At 43.6% G+C, this 13,005-nt stretch overlaps 1 protein-coding gene across 4 annotated transcripts in view; it reads right to left on the bottom strand.

The window, feature by feature from the left end:
- sema6a (sema domain, transmembrane domain (TM), and cytoplasmic domain, (semaphorin) 6A) overlaps nt 1-13,005 on the bottom strand; it is a 109,076-nt gene that overhangs the window by 94,945 nt on the left and 1,126 nt on the right. The gene's annotated exons all lie outside the window — the stretch shown is intronic.

Below are 13,005 nucleotides of genomic sequence, written 5' to 3'. Positions count from 1 at the left end.
ACAGCAAGCTCTTACAAGATTTTCCTTTCGCTCTCGCAGAAAAATGACGTCACAGCACTGATCGATTAACATGTGATCTCTGTGAAGTGTTGTGCAACGATAACTGCTTAGCACCAAATATGTCACCAAAATAATAAAACCAAAGCATTTTGTTCCTTATCATCCAGCACATGGCCAAAACGTCTGCATGTATGCCAGATCAGAATTGTAAATATGCATAAACATTACTAGAGCTGGTCAATATGGACAATGACTAAATACCTCGATATTGATATTGTGTTGATATTGTGGGAATTCGTGCTTTCATAAGCTATTAAAACCCAAGATGTTTTTGAAAAATAAGCATTAGTAATGTGGATATGATGACCACGCAAGTAGAGGACAAGCACAAAACATTCAGAACAGAAAATTGCATCCCTTTTCTGTAATGCAGCCATATACCATATACAAAATCCCCTTATTTTTTACACTATTGATATAATATTGATTTCTCACCCAGCCCTATACATTAGTACTGTTCCTTGTGATGGCAAAACTTCACAAAATCCACACACTGCAGACAGGTAGCCCAATTTGCTCAGTATCTGATACTTTCCTCTGCTTCTCCACATTATAAATGTCAAGGGAACGGACATGACCATCTGCCACGTAAAAAAAGCAGCCATATCGACTGAAACAGAGAAGGGGAAATATCATATGATTTGTTCTGGTTCATTTGTGTTATCTATACTATTTGATCTGTAAGGGGGTAGGAAGTTTTGTTGAATGGCTCATTGTGATCAGCCACTATGGTTTACATCCTTAGCCTGCAGTGTGGGTGGGCAGAAACACAATCAGACAGGTTAGACCTAACAATCCAATCTGCCGCTTTCTGACGCTGAATGGAGTCATGTTGTTCACTGACTGAACACGGAGGTGGCAAATCACCATCCCACAATCAGATCCATGCTCGTTTTTCATACACAATGGTGTAATATACACGCAGCAATCGGATGTACCTACACACAGTGACAGCATGACTTCACACAGTCTCGCAGCGGGGGAAGGAGACATGCTAACTATAATTCAGAATGTGGCCAGTCTTCAGAGTTGAGGGAACAGTCAACTCTGGCAGCAAGCATAATTCATTGTTCTTGGTTTGGATCACTTTGATGTTCAAAATCAGCAACATATTGTAATTGAAAGTAATTTGAAACAGCAGATGGTGTGACAAAGTATTACATTATTCAGTGTTATAGCATCACACCTTGTTTCACTGCTCCCCGTGGAATTGTACTGGGAATGATACTGCCACATACCATCAAGTCCAAATAACATACTGCTTGCATTAAGCCTGTGACGTTAACCAGTCGAAGTGTGTTGTGATTGTTTTGTTTTTTTTTATTTAATTCATTTTGGATTGTTACCATGGCAAGCTCGTTCTATCCAATTCTGTGGTCTTGCGCTGACACGTGAAGCCGGGAAAACGGAGAAAACCTGAGTCAGAGAGAATCAGGCTTCTCAGGGATCAAGTCCTCATCTGAACACTAAGTTATCTGACTCCCAGCACATGTCTGACCCATCGACACTTGATCCACAGATCCCAGCCCAAAACCCTATTAGTAGATACCAGAGAGGGACACATACCCAACCCAGCCCATAGCATAGCATATCTTGAGCCAAAGGCACTGCATGTGTGTGTGTGTGTGTGTGTGTGTGTGTGTGTGTGTGTGCGTGCGTGCGTGCAGCCGGCTCATCTACAATTTCCTGCTAAGCGTCACAGCATCATAAAAGCTTGTCTAAAGCTTGTTATCACTGCCGCATTATTTGCTAGTCAAACTCCACCACCAAACCCTCAAAAAGACGGATAGAGTTCCATCATCAGCCAGGTAATAAAATACACCGTTTGTCCTCTCATACAAATGCCTGAGATACAGGTGCACTCCTGTCTGTGTCCGTTTGAGAGATAGCTATCACTTAAAAGGGTAACTGAAGCCTCTTCACTGTTGGGCCTCCCCTTTTCTCTGCTCCTCATTACATCCCACTGTGAATAATATCTCCTTTTAGCTCTGTTTACTTGAGGCATATGGCAGGCCTACTGTAGCAGCAAGCCGTTCTTATGACTAACCTTTGCGCTGTGTTTTTCCTCCACTGTTCTTATGACCGCATCACATGATGATGATGATGATATTAAACCTTGGAACAATCAGCTGAACTCATGATTGGAGAGGAGCCGTTGTCTTATAGGGGAAGGAAACAGCGGTCATTCGTCAGAGGAGGAAAGACACACGGGGCAGAAACAGTATTAATGTTTCTATTGATTACGATCTCGCCATCCGCTCTACAGCCTCCTAGATGTAACACAATGCATCCTGGGGAATGAATAACCATTGCTAATGGCTATAAAAAGCTCCTGAGAATCCGCTAACATTCCAGCTGCTAAGAATCAATATCTGGCCCAACCACAATCTTTATTTAATCTCAATACAGTGGCACAAGGAATTAAGGATGAAAAGTGGACGAGGAATTGCTCGGGCAGAACGGAACGGGATACTTTACTTCTTTTGGTTCATCTTGAAATAAATCCAGTATATCCTGGAACTCATCCAAAGTTTGCACACCGTGATGTTGACAGGTTAACACTGATTCATCCACGCTAAAAATCCACCGTCCTGTTAGGCGCTCAGGATAAAAATAGCACCCGGCTCTGTTGCATCAGACTGATTCAAATCATTTGCAAAGGATTCCAAATAACAATCAATTAATTAAATGCATCTCCCCTGTGCTCTCCCTTCCATTCACTTGAAATTGTAGTCACAGCCCAGGCAGTATTTACTACAGTAATTAGCTCAGCGTTACAAGCATGAAAATCACCGTGATGCAGGAATAACTATCTGACTGCCTCCAGGGTGGGACAGGCAATGAGAGCGCTCAAATAGAAAGTCACGCCTTATTATGCCGGTGGTGGAGGTAAGAAATACAAGCTCCCCAGGTAATTGAGGCCATGTAGGCTGTGTCTCACAGACAATCCCTATGAACAAGATTGAGATGCTAGACTAAAGTGGAAATGAAAATAGCAGAAACCCCTCGAGTAGTCTACCCTCCACAATCAGTTCATCTCAAGGTCTAGAATGAAATATTAACTATTTAAATGTAAAGAGGTGGGAAATTATGAGTGGATTATACTAGAGCTCAGTGAGTCACCTCCATAAAATGACATTGCTTGTATATGGTGATAAAATGGCTGCCATACAAGCCCTATTGCATTTTTTATTAAACATACATGCATGACTGCAAGTGTGCCTCTGTTACTGTACAGCACAAAGGTCAAAATACTCCTATGAAGACATGTAAGATCACTGTGGCAATAAAGAGGAGGAATCCCAGTTATGTACTAAATTCTATTACGAGACGTATTTCAAACATGTCACTTAATTGCTCAGCTGTCACAGGTTTATTGGCTCTGGGTGATGATATATTGGGTTTGAGCTTTGTGTGTGTGCGTCTGCGTCTGTGTGTGCATGCCAACATATGTGCGTGGGCTCTGCAAATATGTTTAAGTGGTAATTTACACAAACTGCCCAATAATCCGAAACCACATCCTCATTTTTTACAGCCTGGTAATGACATCAAATACCTCTGTCCAAGTCTACTGTGTTATCTTTAACTATTCATTTACAAATGTCGTGGTCACCTGGAGCTAGACAGCTTGATTAACAGAGGAGTACACACACACACACACACACACACACACACACACATACACAGATGCACAGTGTAAGTCCTTCACCTGTTAATGTGTGAAACAAATGAGTGCAGCAGCGGCGCCAGTGTGCACACACATCCATGTCCCATCTTATCAGGCCGGCTGCATGGAACCCTGTTTGTTCTAGATAGAGACAATCAACCAGTCTGCTGAAGGGAATTCGGCTGGCCCTGGACGCCTGCACCTCGCAGGGCTGAACAGAGACACAAATCCAGCACACCACAGGGGAAGGATGGAGATCAAAGTCAGGTACAGGCTGAACAACAACAATAGGCCTACACCACAGGACCACCCCCCCAACCCAAACTCCCAGTCTTATCTAGGTCATAGCAGCACCTCAAAAGACTTACCTCGCCTTGCCTTCTATTTTCTTTGTTGTCATGCGTAGTGATGTAACATACTGTAACTTTACAGTGTAAACCCGAGATGGAGAGAGCAGGTAATGGAGCCTGGTGCTATCTCTCGACACACTATGGTTGTTTTCCATTAAAAGGACAGCGCGCCTACAGTACATTTTCTAGTAAACATGTTTCATGAGGAGGAACTCAAAAATAATGCTTGCAGTTTTCCAACAAGAGCTCCCAATGGAATCCATGTATTTAACCATCAAATAAAATCAGCTAATTAACAAAATTGCAATAAAATTCAATTGAACTGAATTGCACAGTGGGTTGCCAGGGGTAAAGTTGAAAAGTAGGCTAAGGCATCATCATCCGCTGACATGGATGGGAGTATTAAGAGCAAAGGACGAGTCAGTTGCAAATCAGAATGTAAATTAGACTGAAAAGGAGATGCAGAAAAAAAGTGAGGAGCTGTTTCTGGCTAGTGAGACGCAAACACCTTATGTAAATGATTAACGGTAGATAACGGTAGCAGCTGTGAGCCTGGATACCCTCACCCGCTGTCCTGTATTCCTATCTGGTTACCAGGCTAGCATTACTCCATTAGCTAGCATTACTAGACCTAATGCACATAGTATTAGCTCGCATGCACTCTGACACACACGCACAGTGGCGGAGAGGGAGGAAGGGGAAACTAAAGACAGGTGACTAATGAATTGTCCATGATTGGTTTTTCCAAGTGAGCTACCTGCGTAAATGGAAGGACAGTTGAGATCACCTGCTTAAAGCCTTACGCAAATAGGATTCAGTACTGAGAGGACGCGCATAACGTATTAATCGCTTCCAAAAATGCAAATGTATTATTCTCTGCTATGATCCAACGACTTGTTTTGGCTCACTCAAACTCTCATCATCATCTTCAGAGGAGCTGGGCACATGGCCATGCTTCCTCACTCAGACTGTAAACCCAATTAAATAATCAAGGGTTCAATTGTCGTATAATACCACAATCAATAAACAGAGGATTTGTTGGTTATTTGGATGAAATTAAACAGATCCCAGAGGAAACAAATACGGAGAATTTATCAGTCAAACAGATGAAACGGGTCCCAGATTAGTGGAAGATGGGAGCAGATCAAAAGACACAGCATTTCAGTATGCAGCTGCTGCACTGTCCAATCAAACCAAAATACTCCGTTACTAAAACAGGCCTTGTTGCTGAATATTCCCCAATTGTCAGTCCGCACACATGCACCAAAATGCATGGAGGCATGCACACACAAACACACATACACATTACACACACACACACAAGCAATCACCTCCCCAATAATCCAGTCCACACACAAATCAAAACCTTAATAGGTTTAGAAAAGAAAAAAAGGCTTGTTAACAAATAAAGTCAAAAGGCCCCCAGTAGACTGTGATGAATGAATCAAGCCAAGTGTGCTGTGAACATTATCAGAATGGGGGATGAATGAACACATTACTATGCACGGCACAACTCCTCTTTTCCTGCCTCACAGCATGTCTGTCTTCCTGCCTGTCTATCACTCCTGCCTGCCTGATTACCTGCCTCTGTACAGCACATGCTTTGTGCAGATTAAAGGGGGATCGTTGCAAAGTAAAATATTGTTTTCTTTCACTACATTTCATACCGAAAAGAGGACGTATTACATTACTCCACTTCTTACCTCAAAGCCTCACTGCCTGCCTCCTTTGGTGCCTACTCTCCTTTGCCTGGTCTCACTGCCTGGCTGTTTTCTTCAATACCTGTCTGACTACTCAATCACCTCTCCACATTTATATCTTCCTCCATGATTACACATCCCCATCCCCAACCATTTGTTTCCCAACCTGTCTGGCTTCCAAACTGTCTCCCTTCCTACCTTTTGTACGACCCTGCTGATCTTGATGCGTCTCCATTTGCCCAGAGTAGCAGGCTCCTGTCCTCCCAGAGTGTCAGCAGCCTGCTGTGACACCATACACTTAATCAGCCCAGCAGCTCCAGCTTCTGAACCCCAGTCTGGCTGTGCTGACTGAATGTGTGTGTTTGTGCGGGTGTCTATGATTGTCTGTGTACGTGTGTATGTGTGTGTATGTGTGTGTATGTGCATGCGTGCAAGATTGTCCCCCTGCACAGGGCCTGTGAGTGTGTTTGTGGAACGTGAGTGGGCCATTGTGAGGCCTCCACTCAGCAGAGTGATGATAAGTACTCCCAGCCCAGCGCTCCGCATGAGCTGATGGACAGACAGGCCAAGAACACTGGGGGCCTTGTGGACGTGTGTGTGTGTGTGTGTGTGTGTGTGTGTGTGTGTGTTGTAAAGAAAAAGAGAGAGGGCAGGGATAGGATGGGAGGTGTGGTGGTTGGACAGAGGGGAGAGGTGTGTCTATGTATGTATGTGTGTGTGTGTGTGTGTGTGTGTGTGTGTGTGTGTGTCTGCATGTGTGTGTGTGTGAGCATGCCCCTGTGTGGCTCTTTCTCCACTGGCCACACCAGACCATGCCACATGGCTGCAATTTGTTCATTAGCTACGTAATAAATGTACACACACACACAGAGGTAATATTGTTCAGAGTTCTGGCTGATTGGATTCTGAAATAGAGGACCCTCAGGGGAATCACTTGTAGTCTGCCAGCCACTGTGACTGGGAGGAGGCTGATTTTCTAACAAGATTTGAAAGATACCTTAAAGAACACGTCGTGTGTATTTCTTTTTATGTCAGAAGGAGGAATAGTGAACGAAAACCAAAAGAATGTTAGTTTGTATAGGGTTTCAGATATTAGCTACTAATATCCATGACATGGATCTGTCTTAATTGTTTTGATTGCTTTCATATGGCTGAATGTAAAACCTTCTTCCTTATTATGTGTCATGTTTACATGTCAGAATAACTACAAGATGTGGCTGTTCACCATTCACCTGGAAATAATTAATATTCACCCAGGGCTGATTACAAATAATCTGTAATCGTCATCAGCATGTTAGATGAGCTAGCAAGGGCTGTTACAAATGACCTGCTGTCTAGGATATCAGTCGATACTTGTTTGGGCTGAGCGAGGCTAGTCAGAGTCAGGGCCAACTCTAAATGTTTGCATCACAGGATAGCAAGCGATATTAGATTATGTGAAACTATAGCCCTGCTTACAAATCATTTCCATTCAAGCAGAGGCATTACTGCAATGGATTCAACAACATGAATAACAAAGTAAGCCCTGACTAGCACTGTTTGGCCATGTAGTGGAAACCAGCACATGGGCTTTGGAAGAAGAAGCTGCTTGTTCCACATTCAGCCGGGCTCATAGCCTCTAGGAGAGTACAACTGCTGCTCTGCCAGGAGCATACAGATCACCTTACACAGACTGGCTTTCCTCTGCTTTGATGACTGATGCACACATGCACACACGTATGCAGGCATGCATACACATACACAGATACTCTGAAGCGCAGAAAAGCTGGCTTCACATACACACATATATTTGCACACACACACACACCTTCACCCCCCACCATCCCCCACCAACACTCATTCACCTGCTGCACCTGGGAATGTGACCACTATGATGTCACCTACAATTCTATCACTTCAAAGCCACACAGGCATCTCAGTGTCATCAGCACAAAGAGCAAACACGCCCACTCACTCCTCCTTTACTCCTCCTTTGTCCTTCTGTCCCATGGTCAGGCCTTAATGGTAATTCCCCTGTAGAAAGGTCATAGATGCTGACGGGAGAATTACACTATGTAGTCCACAATCAGGTATTCTTGGGTTACTGCCCATTGGCACTCACTTTCCTACACTATAGCAACGAGAAACTCTCTTTTTTCCCTCTTCATTATAGCCAACATGAAAGAAACTCCCCTAGTGTGTGTGTGTGTGTGTGTGTGTACACCTGCAAGTGTCCTTGTGTGTGTGCGTGTGTGTATGGATGAGTGTGTGTTTGTGTGTGTGTGTGTGTGTGTGTGTGAGTGAATGGTTGTTGTGTGTGCTGACAGTCCCATGATTACAGTGATGCTGGCTGCCTGCTTTCTCTCTGTCCAACAGCTCCCATTGGAAATACCCCACTAGCAGGGCATAAATGTGATGAGACAAGGCGATAATACAACCACCACATTAGAGTATGGTTAGCCATTAAAAGACCCAAATGAGATTATGAGGTCATATGGGAGGTTTAAAAAAAAAGCCTGCAGCCAAAACAAGAACAGCTTCCCAGAAAGTACACAACTGCAGAAGGAAAAATCAAAATGTGGAGTGAGAGAAAAAACAAGAAAAAAAAAGGGAGATAAAGAGAAAGAGACGGGGCTTGCGGGGAGATTTTCCCTTTGCTTTGGAAATTTCCATAGAGGTCGATCTTCCTGGAAATCCATCATTGAATAACACATGAATTCAGCATGATTTACCATCAAAACATTCAATTGTGCGTGAAACAGGACGCCCTATACAGCCCATCTCCCATCTGAGCTCACTGGAAGGCTTTTCCATTGTAAAGCAAGGTGAAATAATGGCCATTCAATGTACTGTAGCACACAGGAGATGCACCAGCCCCGTGCGTGCACAATTCACAGGATGATGCCTACTGTGAAAATATTCTGCTCTCCTCTGAAAGGATGGAGAGAAAGAGGTTGAGTGTATGTGAGAGAGAGAGAGAGAGAGAGAGAGAGAGAGAGAGAGAGAGAGAGAAAAGACGCTCACACACAGAAGGAAATGGAGGCTTCACTGCTGAGATAAAAATGGAATTGGAAATTTTGGTCATGAAGCACACTCATCCATTGAGAGAGGACCTGCTCGGTGCGTTAGCTTGCCATAGCTCTTTCTATCCCTTTGCCTTTTTCCTCCTCAGTTGCTCCTCCTTCCCCTCTCTCCAGCGTTCATCTCATTTCCTCCACACACACCCCCTCTCCTCTCCGCTCCTTTCCTTTCTCTTCTCTTCCTTCCCTCATTTCCTACCCTCCTCCTCTTCTTCTCACTTCTCCTCTCTCCAGGCAGCCAGGCACCCCAACACTGTCTCAGGTCCTGAAACTATGGCAACGGAATGAGAGAGCAAGCGCTCTCTATGATTAATAGATGAGAGATGCAGTGCCAATCGCTGGGGCCTGGGGAGGAGGGACAGATGCACTCCAACAACACCACACAAACACACACACACAATCACAGAGAGTACACACGCAGAGTACACACATTCTAACCCCCCACCATTAGCCACACTCTGTGCTTTGTGGCACTCTACACACACATCACGCCACGGAAGACAGTAAAGGGTCTGACATACACAACACGCTACAGCACACACAGAGAAATACAGACACACACAGACACAATGCGTTATAGACCACTCCACCAGAGGAGAAGCTGAAGGAGCAGATGAAGAGGCGGCAGAGTTCTCCTGATGCTTAACATCCACTGACGCATACCTCCTTATAGGCTGCCAACAAGCTAACCAACCACAGAAATAACCACAGAGGAAGAGGCAGCACCCACAGTAGCGAATACAGCCCTAATGAGTCTTAACACACTGTGGCTGCCTCCATGACTCACAGTTGGCTGCTCTCACCTGTAAAAGCACAGCCGCAGGAATGGAACTAGGACATAATAATTCAACACTACTGCATGTAGTGTGATTTACATCATCTGATCTGTAGTACGAGGGATGGCACTTTTCAAGGGAAGTCATTCATTCATCTCCCAGCCAAGCGCTCAAAGCCCTGCCACATTTGGAGTAGCCGTCCAAATACATTGCTTTCTATATGCATTATTGAGTAATTAAACACTCAGGATTTTATAGTGTGCACTTCTTATAAATTTTTTTAAGTACAAAACCACTGTAAAGAGAGGCTGTATGTTATAAGATAGATGTTGCAAAGGCCCCGGGGTTGTGTTTTCACCTCGCTTGTACTAACACTTGCAGCGTTTGGCCACTCAACATCCACCTCCTCGATGGGCTGACCATCTCTTTCTAATTCACTTAATTTCCAACAACAAAGCTTTGCCAAGAACCAACAGTCAACACGCCAACAAACACTCAGCCAATTCTGCCATTGACTTGCGGCGCCCTGCCCAAAATAAGCTTTGCTTGGTCCTTCATGCCTCTGGCTTTCTTGGCACACACGATTCACTCAATCAATTATGCTAATGTAACGATATGAAGAGAGGGTGTTTAACACATGGCTGGTTAGTTCAATGGATACACAGTAATTTATAGGCAGCCAGAGGGTTTAAGGCTAAGCAAAAAGCAGCCAGTTACAGCACACTGAAAACTATGAACTTGGAACCTGTGTGTGTGTGTGTGTGTGTGTGTGTGTGTATGTGTGTGTGTGTGTGTGTGTGTGTGTGTGTGTGTGTGTGTGTGTGTGTGTGTGTGCGTGTGTGTGAGAAAGAAATTCATTTTACATAAGAACACACTGGAACAAGTGATTACGCTTTCAATGAGGCATGGTGTGAATAGAGCATATTGGGCCGCACTACACAGCGAGATGTATTAGGTCCCTAGAGCGCATTGGATTTCATTTATCATCTCCTCTAAACAGTGGGCAAAGTGTTTGAACTTAACCAGAGGGACAGTGAGCGAATAAATTGTTGGTTCTGCACAAAATCTATCGTAAACAAAGGCAATGCATGGGAAATTTCAGGCCAACATGGCTCTGCCCGTCACTTCCATCCCATATAATATCATTCAGCATGTTTTTTTTAAATAAAAAGTGTTTGTAATGTAATAAGTTAGACATCTTTGTTGTAGCAGGTTAAAATATCTTCCTCTTTTGCTTTTTTCCCTCATTCAGTGGTTTTAACCTCCTGAGCCACCACAGACTGAAAAAAAAAAAACAGTCAAAAGTAAAGCAAAATGATCAGATAAGCTAAACAGTTCAAAAAATATAATACAAGCTTCTCTGGTTACTATCTATCTACCTATCTATCTATCTATCTATCTATCTTTCAATATACATATATATGGGCAAACATATGATGTCTGATCTCTTTTCTGTTACACCTCTACAGCAGCTTTTCATTCAGCATCAGAGGTAAATTGAGGCAGCAGTAATTTAGAGAGACGTGGTATTCGGAAAATGGGTTAAGCATCAATAAATCACATCCAAATGAGAGAGAGGGATTTGATGCTCTCTCACACTCTAATTGTTTCAAAAAACGCAAGCCCACACACCAAGGATGCACATCAATAAAACATAGTATTCATAAAATATGCATAAATACACACGCTATTGAACGTTGGGTATTGACACTGACTGAATAAGGACCAATGGTTAACAGCTACTGACCACTTCCATTCTGTGTAATGGAGGGCCAATTCATTTGAGCATAGAGCAAAGATTTTTATCAATTATTCAGGACTACTGTATTCTGGGAGCATCTGCATCTGTCCTTGACTGGCAAAGGTAAAAACAAACTCCATTTCTCTGTCAGTCTCTCTCTCTCTGTCTCTCCTTCTCTCTCTCTCGTTCACAATACACACACACACAAACACACACATACAGTGTGACAAATTCACATCAGTCACACACAATGCCGTCCCTATTGCTATTGTTGGGGGATCCACGGATCAAACGCTCCACAGAGCATTGCTCCAAATAGAAGCAGCAACTCCACCACAATGTTCACCCCGCTCTGTTCTGCCGCTCCAGGAGAGAACAGGCAGGCTGCTGTCACAAAGGTAATCATGCTGTAATTCATGTATTAGCACCACAACATGTCACTGCATTAAGTGTCAATGGCTGGATTAACACCGTGGTGTGTGGTGTTGCAGGCTTTATGGTAACCGCGTGGTGGGATTTACAGCAGGTGCAGCATCTCAAAAAATGCCTCCAGGACATTTGAATGCCCTGTGGCTAAAATTGTAGGAAGTGTAGTGGTAAAATGGTGAAACATTCTGCTGTTACACATACAAGATGTATGTGTAATCCCCACCTCATTACATATGGGAGCGAAACCAGGAGTACACAGATAGCCTAAAAAAAAATACAGAACTATCAAATATTTCCAGTGATTCCATGAAAAATAGATGAAACACTACACTATATCCTCTTACTGTTGACATGAGGCCCATCTTTTTTGATAAGGGTTGATACTGGGGAATCGTGTTTCCAAAACACCATGTGCTACTGCTGAAAATCAGCTGACAAGAGGTATATTTTGCTGTAGGCGTTCAATGCGCCTTGATTCACCCATTTCTATCATCAGCTTGCCTTCCTCATAATCCATAACCTACATTTAGAGTGTGAGAATCATCCTTCTAGCCTGAATGACTCTGGGAGCATCTTTCATACTAGGAGAGGAGAGGAGAGGAGAAGAGAGGAGAGGAGAGGGAAACAGTAACTGGGTGTTGTCAGTTCGGCTGCTGGATGTGGTTTGTGAGGCCTCTGTCTCCTCTCCCAGCTTGTAAAAGAAACAGCATGCGGCAGCACTTGATTAAATGGAAAATCCAATTCTGAGGCCAATGCAACATTGTCTTATTGGTAGAATTACAAACAGGTGATTGATCCTTCGGGCCACAGCAATAGTGAGCACCCTGACCCTGGTAGCCTGAAATCATGGAGCACGCCCTATTAAGCCGTAAAGAGTCTCCAGTGAGTATGGTAGGCCTATACAGTGTGTATGTGTGAGTGTGTGTGAGTGTGTGTGTGACAGAGAGAGAGACAGAGAGAGAGAGAGAGAGAGAGAGAGAGAGAGAGAGAGAGAGAGAGAGAGAGAGAGAGAATGCCAGAGTAACCTACCAAAGAACAATAAATACACTGAACCGCCTGGTAAGATCAAATCCCTCTCTCTCTCTCATTTTAATTTTGATTAGTCTTGTTGAATTTGAATTTACAAATATGTAGTGACTGGTACAAACAGAAAGAAATCTTATGAACATGTGTTACTGGGCTACATGTAAATTACTACCCTGTGGTAATTGTGAGTTCTGTAA

This window comes from Myripristis murdjan, chromosome 9 (genome assembly GCF_902150065.1).
Source record: "Myripristis murdjan chromosome 9, fMyrMur1.1, whole genome shotgun sequence".
In the NCBI taxonomy this organism is placed as follows: domain Eukaryota; kingdom Metazoa; phylum Chordata; class Actinopteri; order Holocentriformes; family Holocentridae; genus Myripristis; species Myripristis murdjan.
This window is presented reverse-complemented; position numbering and strand designations above follow the sequence as displayed.